A 6000-nucleotide genomic window follows, 5' to 3' on the forward strand; every position below is an offset into this window, starting at 1 on the left:
CCCTTCCCACGATGCTTCCATTTTATGGGCCTGGAGCGCCTTTAAGACCATGACCTGGTCTCCTACTTTGAAGGAACGCTCTCTGGCATGCTTATCATACCAGGCTTTTTGCTCTTTTTGAGCATCCTGTAAGTTTTCTCTAGCAAGGGCTAAAGAGGTTCGGAGGGTGTTTTGTAGGTTGGTTACGAAGTCCAGAATGTTAGTTCCTGGAGACGGTGTAAATCCCTCCCATTGCTGCTTCACCAACTGCAATGGCCCCTTAACCTCACGGCCATATACAAGTTCAAATGGGGAAAACCCTAAACTGGGATGTGGTACAGCTCTGTAGGCAAAGAGCAACTGCTGCAACACTAGGTCCCAATCATTGGAGTGCTCATTTATGAATTTACGTATCATGGCCCCCAAAGTTCCATTAAACTTCTCCACCATGCCATTTGTTTGATGATGGTAAGGAGTGGCAACCAAGTGATTTACCCCATGAGCTTCCCAAAGGTTTTTCATAGTTCCTGCCAGGAAATTAGTCCCTGCATCGGTGAGGATGTCGGAGGGCCAACCTACCCTGGCAAAAATGTCTGCTAGTGCCTGGCACACACTTTTAGCCCTGGTGTTGCTTAGAGCTACTGCTTCCGGCCATCGGGTGGCAAAATCCATGAAAGTCAGTATGTACTGCTTTCCTCTGGGTGTCTTTTTCGGAAAAGGACCCAGAATATCCACAGCTACTCGCTGAAATGGAACTTCAATGATGGGGAGTGGCTGGAGAGGGGCTTTGACCTGGTCTTGGGGTTTTCCCACTCTTTGGCACACCTCACAAGACTGGACATAGGTAGAAACATCCTTGCCCATTCCCTCCCAGTGGAATGACCCCCCCAAAATAAAGGGAAGGGTACTTGGAGAAGGATTGCTAGGGTTTGTTGGGATATTCCGCTGAGCCTTTATCTTCTCCACCTCCTCTACATGCTTCCTCTCTTTTTCCTTCTCCTCCAGTTCTTTGTCCCTTGCTTCCATTTCTTTGTCCCTTGCTTCCATTTTCAGCCGCATGAGTTCTATCTGTCTTTCATGTTCCCTTTGTTTTTCCTCAGCCTGAAATTTGGCTAATTCCAGCTGTAGTCGAGCTGAGGATTTGGTCATTCTAACCTCTCTGTTTTTAACTAACTTTACACCCGAGGTTTAGAAATAAACAAACAAAACGTGGCTGTAAAATTTTGCTGTGCTGGAATAGAATACCTATTCTCTGATAGTGACTGTCAGCCTACAGAAAAAACAATTCCCTTGTCTCTGCTCTGGGCCCAAATTAAAGCAAAAAACCTCCAACTACTTGGAAACCTGCTTACCCAGCCCAAAGAAAAAGCAAATGGGTAGAACACACACCCCCTATTTACTTTTAGGAAGAAAAGAAAAAAAAACCTCTGGGTTGGAAGACTGTGAATTTCCCTGCAGGAGTTAAGTACCCTGCCTCCAGGCAAAGAAAACCTGCAATTCACAAGATAATCCCCTTTTGTCTCTGCTTGGCCACAGTTTCAGCTTTCAGTTTCAACTGCTTTCTGGACTCCTTTTCAAAGGAAAAAAAAAATTTCCTTTTTAAAATCTGTATTTCTAGTTCAAAAAAATCTCAACTGGATCTCAAATGATTTCAGGTTAATCCCACCGCTGCCACCATGTCAAGGTTCCTCCCCCACTCTGAACTCTAGGGTACAGATGTGGGGACCTGCATGAAAAACCTCCTAAGCTTATCTTTACCAGCTTAGGTCAAAACTTCCCCAAGGTACAAAATATTACACCCGTTATCCTTGGAATGGCCGCTACCACCACCAAACTAATACTGGTTACTGGGGAAGAGCTGTTTGGACGCATCCTTCCCCCCAAAATACTTCCCAAAACCTTGCACCCCACTTCCTGGACAAGGTTTGGTAAAAAGCCTCACCAATTTGCCTAGGTGACTACAGACCCAGACCCTTGGATCTTAAGGGCAATGAACAATCCTCCCAACACTTACACCCCCCCTTTCCTGGGAAATGTTGGATAAAAAGCCTCACCAATTTGCATAGGTGACCACAGACCCAAACCCTTGGATCTGAGAACAATGAAAAAGCATTCAGTTTTTACAAGAAGACTTTTAATAAAAAATAGAAGTAAATAGAAATAAAGAAATCCCCCCTGTAAAATCAGGATGGTAGATATCTTACAGGGTAATTAGATTCAAAAACATAGCGAACCCCTCTAGGCAAAACCTTAAGTTACAAAAAAGATGCACAGACAGAAATAGTTATTCTATTCAGCACAATGCTTTTCTCAGCCATTTAAAGAAATCATAATCTAACACATACCTAGCTAGATTACTTACTAAAAGTTCTAAGACTCCATTCCTGTTCTGTCCCTGGCAAAGACCAGCATACAGACAGACCCAGACCCTTTGTTTCTCTCCCTCCTCCCAGCTTTTGAAAGTATCTTGTCTCCTCATTGGTCATTTTGGTCAGGTGCCAGCGAGGTTACCTTTAGCTTCTTAACCCTTTACAGGTGAGAGGAGCTTTCCCCTGGCCAGGAGGGATTTCAAAGGGGTTTACCCTTCCCTTTATATTTATGACAACAACAAAACAGATTCCCCCAGGAGTAGAGAGTTAAAGAAACCTCTACAACAACCAAGACCCAGTTTGGGGGTGCTGGAGGGAGCTGTGTGGGGCCACAGAGCCCAGATACCAGCATCCTCCTTCCCCCTATAGCCCAGCTGTGGGGCATCCCTCAGGCACCAGACCCCGCCCCACAGAGCTGAGCCACGGGGCAGCCCCCAGTCACCAGCCCCACTCTCCACAGAGCCAAGCATCAGGGCAGCCCTCAGACACCAGGCTCCCCTCCCCCCAGACACCAACCACCCTGGAGCCTTTACTCCACCCTGCTTCTTTACTGTCCCACCAGGGGACATGGTATGATGTGGCCTTGCCCTTCCTCATGCTTTGCCAGAACTGGCTGGGTCTCCCAGGTCCTCTCCCTTCCCTGGGAGAATGAGGATCAAAGAGCATGCAGCCTCCAGCCCAGCCAGTCTGAGTGCTCCACTCACTGCAAGCCAGGCTCTGCAGAGTCCAGTGGCCCCTCGTGGTGGCCAGAAATTTTGTGGGGCAAACAGGGAATTCTGCAAAATTCTGCATTGCGCAGTGGCGCAGAATTCCCCCAGGAGTAAATGCATAGAAATTGTATGGTGGGTCATGGATGCTCACAAAATTGGGGTTGGGGTGTAAGAGGGGGTGCGGGCTCTGCGTTAGGGCTGGGGATGAGGAGTTTTGGGTGTAGGAAGGTGCTCTGGGCTGGGACCAAGGGGTTCGGAGGGTGGGAGGGGGATCAGGGCTGGGGCAGGGATGCAGGTTCCAGCTGGGGGTGCAGGCTCTGGGGTGGGGCTGGGAATGAAAGGTTTGGCGTGCAGAAGGGTGCTCCGGGCTGTGATCGAGGGGTTTGGAGAGTGGGAGGGGGATCAAGGCTGGGGCAAGGGGTTGGGGCATGGGAAGAGGCTCAGGGGTGCAGGCTCCGAGCAGCATTTGCCTCAAGCGTGGTCCAGCCCCTGACCCAGCGCCCCACCGAGCCAGGTGGTGCGGCTTGCGGGCTCGCTTAAAACGGTTCATGGGCCAAATCCAGCCCATGGGCCGTAGTTTGCCCACCCCTGCACTAACCTACGATGACTGTGGGCAGTAACGTGATTGCAATGAGATCCTGGAAGGTTTTGCATCCTAGCCAAATCCTGTGTAGGAGCCATTCAACCTGCTACAATACACCTGTCTTGCAAAATTCTACTCCTTCGCGTGGTAGCTTTGGTCTCCCATACAAGAGAAGTAAATCTGCTAATCAGTTGTGGAGAGATGGCAACAGCAATTTAATGACAATGTAGGTCCAGGGCGGAGAGGAAAAGATGACGTGGGAGCAGCACAATCCTTGTCAGTAGTCACAAATAACCATTTTGGGAGACATATATATTTAGGGCTAGAACGTGAGCTGCCCCTTGGACTCTGATTGACTCCAGTGAGTTTTGACTGGGGGCTATAAAGACCCTCTTGCACCTGCAGACATATGGAACCATAGAAATTAGAGTTTGAGGCGGGGGGAATCTATTAAATCTATAGGAAAATTCATGTGTGCACATGAAGGAAGAGGGGTTATTGATGTGTGTAATCTTTTTGTTTTATTTAAAATATTTGTACTGTCTGAAAATATATAAAAACTTTAGTAATAGGTTCTTTACAGTACTTAGTATATACACTCCTGGGAAGGTTTGGACAATTGTTCTGTTGAATATAAAATAGTCAAATTTTAAAAGGTTTTCTCCTCTCCTTCCCTTAAAAAGCAACACCAGAAAGCTCCAAGACAGCGAAATTACAGTCACATAGTAATCATGACAGTATGCACTTAGTGTTTAAATTTTCAAGGCACTTAACAGATATTAACTGATTAATCTAAAAACTCTCAGTGCATCCCGTGGAAGTGACTATTGAGGGAAATGCATTAACTAAAGATTTAATGAAATCAAGAGAACTTCCTGCTGCAAATAGAAACCAAGTACCCCCCATGTTAGAAAAGATTATGCTGTAGAGGACTTTATACAGGATACCATCCTTTCTAGCTGCCAGGGACAGGGAAGAAATTTGAGAATTGGTTGGAGAGCTGGTCCTGCTACTCCTTCCCTGAAGTCTGCTATGATCTAAAACAAAAATGTCCCCATTAGATTGTGAACATTTAAAAATATACATTAGGATGAAGAAACTTGACTAACATAACATACGTTACTAACAGTAATTTAGAGCATTCTTCCTTCACACAGAGTAAACAGTATGCAACACCTTGAGTAGTGGGACTACTCTTGTAGCAAAATGCTACTAAAGATGTCCTTGCTCATAAGGCATATTTTTGTATTTTTCATTCTTTTCATCATCAAATGGTGGTGTGACTATATCCTGAGAAATATACTGTGCAGAACTGAAATGATAAAGATTCTTCAAAAGGAGCAAAGTCACATTATACAATAAAACTAGCCAAACAATAGGGTTACTTAGCAAGATAATTGTCTTTCTTATGTAGACAAAAATATGCTTTATGAGCAAGGACAGTTTTAAGCATGCTCACCATAGGATTCTGAAATATCTGTGATGGTTACTGTAAGCTTTTTATTTATTTGCATTCTGATTTATGATCAGATGAAGAAAATCAGACCTTCTTTCTCTGACTGAAGTTTTTTAACATTAAAAATGTAAGGAACATTAAACCCAACCTTCCTGTTGTTCTCTGAAAGGCAAGCAGTTAATGATCTCTCACCTCTACAAGAAATGCCTCATCTTTTTCAAATGATTATCTCTTCCAAAGTGATGGAAATTCCTAGTTCAAATGATGTGAAAAACATGTAGATTATGGTTATTTTCAAAACTATAGCAAAATGTATATTTCTGCAAAATACAAATCCTAGCAATATACAGATTATATATTACAGACCGTTTGGGCTTTGAAAATGGTATCTGTATCAGGGCTGCTGGGTGTCTTTGAACTGCGGGATCAAGAACACACCATGGTAACACCTACAGTTGTGCCAGTTCACATTTTGCTGTCCGGGCTGCTGTGATTGGCTTCCTTATTCCTAGGGCTTCCTGTGGTGTGATCTGCTCACGTGAGGCTGACTTTCACACTGGTGTGTCACTGCCGTTGCTCACTTTGTGGCAGCTGACTGTAGTTTGGTAGTTTCACCGTGTGTAATTCCCTTGCTTCCAGGAATTCCTTGGCTATGATTTGCAGACTGATGAGTGATTGCCTGTTGGTTCTTCTTGCACCACATTTGTAACATCCATCCTTTTTTAACTCTTCCCCTTCCCCCCTGCTAATGCTCTCTTTTATGTCATTTCTCTTTAGCTGCTGCCAACTCTGACCTACCTGCATCTCCTCACCCTCCCTGCTAGTGATCAAAAGCCAAAAATCTCCTTCCTCTCCCACAGCTGTGACCAAATCACTGAGGCTATGCCTATACTGGCAACTGAA

This window comes from Caretta caretta, chromosome 1 (assembly GCF_965140235.1).
Source record: "Caretta caretta isolate rCarCar2 chromosome 1, rCarCar1.hap1, whole genome shotgun sequence".
Classification (NCBI taxonomy): Eukaryota; Metazoa; Chordata; order Testudines; family Cheloniidae; genus Caretta; species Caretta caretta.